Source organism: Panthera tigris, chromosome X (assembly GCF_018350195.1).
Source record: "Panthera tigris isolate Pti1 chromosome X, P.tigris_Pti1_mat1.1, whole genome shotgun sequence".
Taxonomy (NCBI): Eukaryota; Metazoa; Chordata; class Mammalia; order Carnivora; family Felidae; genus Panthera; species Panthera tigris.
The window spans coordinates 14,946,324-14,952,323 of NC_056677.1; positions in this window are offsets into that span (position 1 = coordinate 14,946,324).

The following is a 6,000-nucleotide window of genomic DNA, read 5'->3' on the forward strand; positions in this document are numbered from 1 at the left end:
GTCCTTTTTTTAAAAAAAATAATTTTTAAGATTTATTTAGAGGGAGAGTGTGTGTGTGAGCGGGGTGGGGGAAGGCAGAGAGAGAGAGAGAGAGAGAGAGAGAGAGAGAGAGAGAGAGAGAAAATCCCAAGCAGGGTCCGTGCTGTCAGCACAGAGCCCTACACGGGGCTCCACCTGGCCAACCTAACCGAGATCATGACCTGAGCCAAAATCAAGAGTTGGCACTTAACCAACTGAGTCACTCGGGCGCCCCTTGAATAGTTCATTGTTTCCCACTCGTTTGAAATGCACCTGTGTCGTATAGCAAGCTCCGTTTCTAAGCTGAGGATCCGTTGGTCTCTGGTCTGTCTGCTCACAAATACCTCACGTATTTTAACGCTCCAGCTTCGAGTAGTCCTTGTAGCTGCCATTAGGAGCCCCGACCCCTCCCCCATCTTTATTCTTCGTCAAAATGTCTCGGGTCCTTTAGTCCTCTGTATACATTGTAGGACTTCTGTGAAGGAGCCACCCAGGCGCCCCTCTTACAATCTTTTTTAAAAGATTTATTCCAAGATACATTAAGGGGTCTCACCTATTTCTTTCAATTCTGCTGGCTCTTGTTTTTTTTTTTTTTTTTTTTCCATAGGGTTTAGTTCTATTTGGATTTGTTATCTTCCTTTCTAGTCCTCAGTCATTTTATGTGCATTTCTTTTATAATCCCTTTCTGGCTATCTCCCTGTATTTCGAGTTTATGGGGGTATAATTGTGTGTGCAGACTCTTGATCCGGTTGGATTGTTCTCTCCTGGGCTCGGCCATTTTTTATCGTAGACATCTCGTTAGCAGGGTTTGCGTTTTGTTTTTGGTTTGTGTGTGTGTGTGTGTGTGTGTGTGTGTGTGTGTGTGTGTAAAATTCCATGATATTTGGGATGTGGGCACAATTCTTCAGAGAAGTTTTTTGTTTGCTTCCGCCTAGGGGCCGTGGTAGTATCACTGCTTGAGGAATAATTCTGTTACTTTTTAGTCTGGAGTTGCTGAACTATGTGGGTAGAGTAAAAGCAATGTGAATTGTGGTCCTGTGGCTTTGAGTTCTCAGAGAGCTTTTCTTTATTTTCCCCCACACAAAGCCCTGTGTCCCGTAGTCTCTCTTGTTTTCAGATCTTTTCATAAATAAGAGAGTCCTCTAAGGGTCTTGGCTTTATGCAAAGTACTCAGTTCCAATCCCCTACCTTCCAAAGCTTCATTTACTACCCCTGTGTGGGAATTAACACCAAGCCCCTGGGTTCTGGAGACAAATACCCTCCCCTATTAGCTTAAGCACCCACTCTGTGCTCTTTCATTTCCCTCTTTGTTTTTGGCACCTGGGGATTTGCTTTTATTATTTGTGAGCTTAGCTGCACATTTGTCATAATTATGTTACATTTTACCCTGTACTTGTAGGTGATTATAGTAAAAGGATTTTCAAGTTGTCTGAGTCCACCGTATTGCTAGAAGCCAATAAATAGTCTTTTGGTATCTACTGCCATTTGTTAATAATCTTGAGGCTTCATGTTTTTACTTGGACAATGAAGTTTATAATAGGCCATGGTGCTTGAATTACACAATACTGTCATTTAGTGAATCTCAATTTTTAAAATTTTTTTATTTTAGAGACAGGGCAAGTGAGGGAGAGGGGCAGAGGCAGAGAGAGAATCTGAAGCCGGTTCCACACTTAGCAGGCTCCATCCCATGACCCTGGGATCATGACCTGAGCCAAAATCAGGAGTCAGGCACTCAACGAACTGAGCCACCCAGGCGCCCCTAGTGAGTCTCAGTTTTTACACTTTGGTAAAACATATTTCTAAATAATTTTCCTCTTTAATGTTTGTTTTTTACATAAATGGAATATTATACATTAAAAAAAAAACAGGGGCACATTTTTTTCCTCTTTTCCCTCTTCTCCCCCAACATAAGCATGGCCCTCATCATCCTGTCTCACTCACCTGGGGAAGCCATGTTAACCTACTCTATGCCTTCCATATTTCCATCTGTCCCATATGAACCTGTACAGACCTGTATCTGTCCGCATACAAGCATAGATTTACACACACAGTAATACATAAGGTGGTTTGATTATTATATGCTATATAAAAATGGGGTTATATTATACATATTTTTCTGCATTCTTTTCTCAACCAAAAATAACTACTTGAAATCCCTGCAAGTTGTAATGGCTCTAATTCTTTTTCTTTTTTGAATACACACATCAATGAATTCACCTATGTAACCAGCACCCAGATCAAGAAACGGAACGCAACCAGTGTCCCAGGATCCCCCAATCCCCCTCATGCCTTCTTCCATGTATCTCTTCCCCCCCCACACACACCCCCATATAAGTGCAACTATCATCGTGACTTGTAACAGCATAGATTTGGCTTTGGCCTCCTTTGTGCCTGGTGTACATGGAATCATTCAGTACATCCTCTTTTGTACAACATGGTACCATGACATTCATAAGGTTGTTGTATGTAGTTGTAGTTTGTGCATTCTGGTTAGTCTATAATATCCTATTGTGTGAATATACCAGCAGTTATTTATTCTACTGAGAGACTTTGGGGTAATGATGGACGGTGCTACCATGAACATTTTGTTCATTAATTTGCTCTTTTTAGTAGCTATATAATAATTCCGTGCTACAGAGGACCGCCCTTGATTTGGCCAGCCTGCTTTTAGTAGGTATTTACTTCGTTTCCAGCTCTTGACCACTAAGGCAAAGCTGCAATACATACTTTTTATTACATTTATTTATTTTTGAGAGACAGAGCACAAGTAGGGGAGGCGTAGAGAGAGAAGGAGACACAGATCCGAAGCAGGCTCCAGGCTCTGAGCTGGCAGCACAGAGCCCGATGCGGGGCTCGAACTCACAAACCGCGAGATCATGACCTGAGCCGAAGTCGGACGCCCAACCGACTGAGCCACCCAGGTGCCCCAAAGCTGCAATACGTATTGCATGTGCCTACATAGGGGTACCAGTCCATCCCTCCCAATGGGACAGACGGCCAGAAGTTGAATTGCTGGTTAGTATAGTAATCGTCTTTCAAAACTGAGAGCTGTTGTTCTATTGTCTTCCCCAAATTCGGTGGCAATGCCATTTCCATCAGACGTGTTTGAAAATTCCCTTCTCCCTCAACTCTACCAGCATGAGATGTTATAGTTCTGGTTTGTGAATCTGATGGGTATGAAATGACATCTCATAAGTACTTTAATTTTTATTCTCTACTAGAGAATTTGAGCATCTTTTCATGGGTTTGGACACGCTGTTCTGTGGATTGCATGTTCGTTTTTTTGCTCATTTTTTGAGCTTTTAATCTTAGTAGTTTGTAAAATATTTTTGTACAGTATAGAAGTTAACCCTTTGTCATTTGTGTTAGAAATTTTTGTCCACATCTTTCTGTCTGTTGACTTTGTCATATTACCTTTGCCATACAAAAGTTCTTATGCTTTAAATAGCAAATATACCATATTTGCTTTTTTTACTTTCATAATATGCATTTTTTATCTTCATAGGAGTATAGTTGACATGCAATGTTACATCAATTTCAGTTGTACAGTGTGATTCACCAAAGTGTGTAGCCATCATGTATGCTGATACACGCCTGTGACTGTACCATTGACCGCATTCCCTCTGCTGTGCCTTTTCTTCCCATGATTTACTCATTCCGTAACTGGAGGCCCGTATCTACTACTCCCCTTCGCCATTTTGCTCAACACTCTCCCCTCGCCCCTCTGGGAGCCATCAGCTTATTCTCTGTATTTATAGGTTTGATTCTGCTTTTTGTTTGTGTCTTCATTTGTCTTCTTTTTAGATTCCACTTACGAGTGAAATCATATGATATTTGTCTTCCTCAGTCTGACTTATTTCTCTTAGCATAATACCCTCTAGGTCCAGCCATGTTGTCTCAGATGGCATGATCTCATCCCCCTTTATGGCTGTGTAATATACCATTACGTGTATGTATACAACCCCCCCCCACCCCCCCCCCACACACACATCTTCCTTATCCATTTATCTGTCAAGGGACACTTAGGTTGCTTCCATATCTTGGCTATTGTAAACAATGCTGCGATCAACACAGGTGCGTATATCTTTTTGAAGTAATGTTTTGTTTTCTTTGGATAAATACCCAATAGTGAAATTCTTGGATCATATGATATTTTTAATTTTTCAAGGAACCTCTATACTGTTTTCCACAGTGGCTGCACCAATTTACATTCCCTCTAATAGTGCTCGAGGGTTCCTTTTTCTCCACCTCCTCACCAGCACTTGTTACTTCTTGTGTTTTTGATTCTAGCCATTCTGAACAGGTGTAAGGTGATCTTTCATTGAGGTGTTGATATGTATTTCCCTGATGATTAGTGATGTGGAACATCTTGTCATGTTTCTGTTGGCCAGCTGTATGTATTCTTTTAAAAAATATGTCTATTCAGGTCTTCTGCCCGTTTTTTAATTGGATTTTTTTGGGTTTTTTTGGTGTTGAGTTGTACAAGGTCTATGTATTTTGGATATTAACCCCTTATCAGATATATTATTTGCAAATGTATTCTCCCATTCAATAGGTTGTCTTTTTGTTACGTTGATCGTTTCTTTCACTGTGCAAAAGCTTTTTACTTTGATGTCCCAATAGTTTATTTTTGCTTTTGTTTCTCTTGCCTTGGGAGACCTATCTAGAAAGATGTTGCTATGGCCACTGTCTGAGAAATTACTGCCTGTGCTCTCTTCTAGGATTTTTATGGTTTCAGATCTCACATTTAGATCTTTAATCCATTCTGAGTTTATTTTTGTATATGGTATTAAAAGGTGGTCCAGTTTCACTCTTTTACAGGTAGCTGTTCACTTCTCTGAGCACCATTTGTTGAAGAGACTATGTTTCCCCCGTTGTATAATCTTGCCTCCTTTGTCATAGATTGGACAAAGGATTTGGCATGTAATTGAGTTTATTTCTGGGCTCTCTATTCCATCCCATTGATCTTTGTGTCTTGTTCTGTGCCGGTATCCTGCCATTTTGATTACTAAACTTTGTAATGTATCTTGAAATCTGGAATTGTGATACGTCCAACTTTTTTCCTTCTTTCTCAAGATTGATTGCTCTGGCCACTTGGGGTCTTTTGTGGTTCCATGCAAATTTTGTGTTATTTGTTCTAGTTTTGTGAAAAACGCTGTTTGTATTTTGATAGAAATAGCATTGACTCTGTAGATTGGGTAATATGGACATTTTAACAATATTCTTCTAATCTATGAGCATGGAATATCTTTCTGTGTCATTTTGAATTTCTTTCATTAGTGTTTTATAGTTTTTGGACTACATGTCTTTTACCTCTTTGGTTAAGTTTATTCCTAGGTATTTTATTCCTTTTGGTGTAATTGTAAATTTCTTTTTCTTTTTTTTTTTTTTTTTTTTAGTGCTTATTTTTGAGAGAGAGAGAGAGAGACAGACAGACAGACAGACAGAACATGAGCGGGGAAGGGCAGAGAGAGAGAGAGGGAGACAGAGAATCCGAAGCAGGCTCCAGGTCTGAGCTGTCAGCACAAAGCCAGACATGAGGCTTGAACCCACGAACCACAAGATCAGACCTGAGCGAAGTCGGACGCTCAACTGACTGAGCCACCCAGGTGCCCCAGCAATTGTAAATTTCTTAATTTCTTTCTGCTACTTTGTTATTGGTATGTAGAAATGCTACAAATTTGGGGGTATTGACTTTGTATTTTGAAACTTTACTGAATTCATTTATTATAGTAGTTTTTTGGTCATGTCTTTAGGATTTTCTATGTATAGTATCATGTCATCTGCAAATAATGACAGTTTAACTTCTTAACCAATATGTATTCCTCTTCTTTTTCTTGTCTGATTGCTGTGGTTAGGACTTCCAGTACTGTGTTGGATACAAATGGTGAGAGTGGACATCCTTGTCTTGTTCCTGATCTTAGACAAAAATCTCCTAGTGTTTTACAATTACGATGTTAGCTGTGGTTTGTTAAATATGGC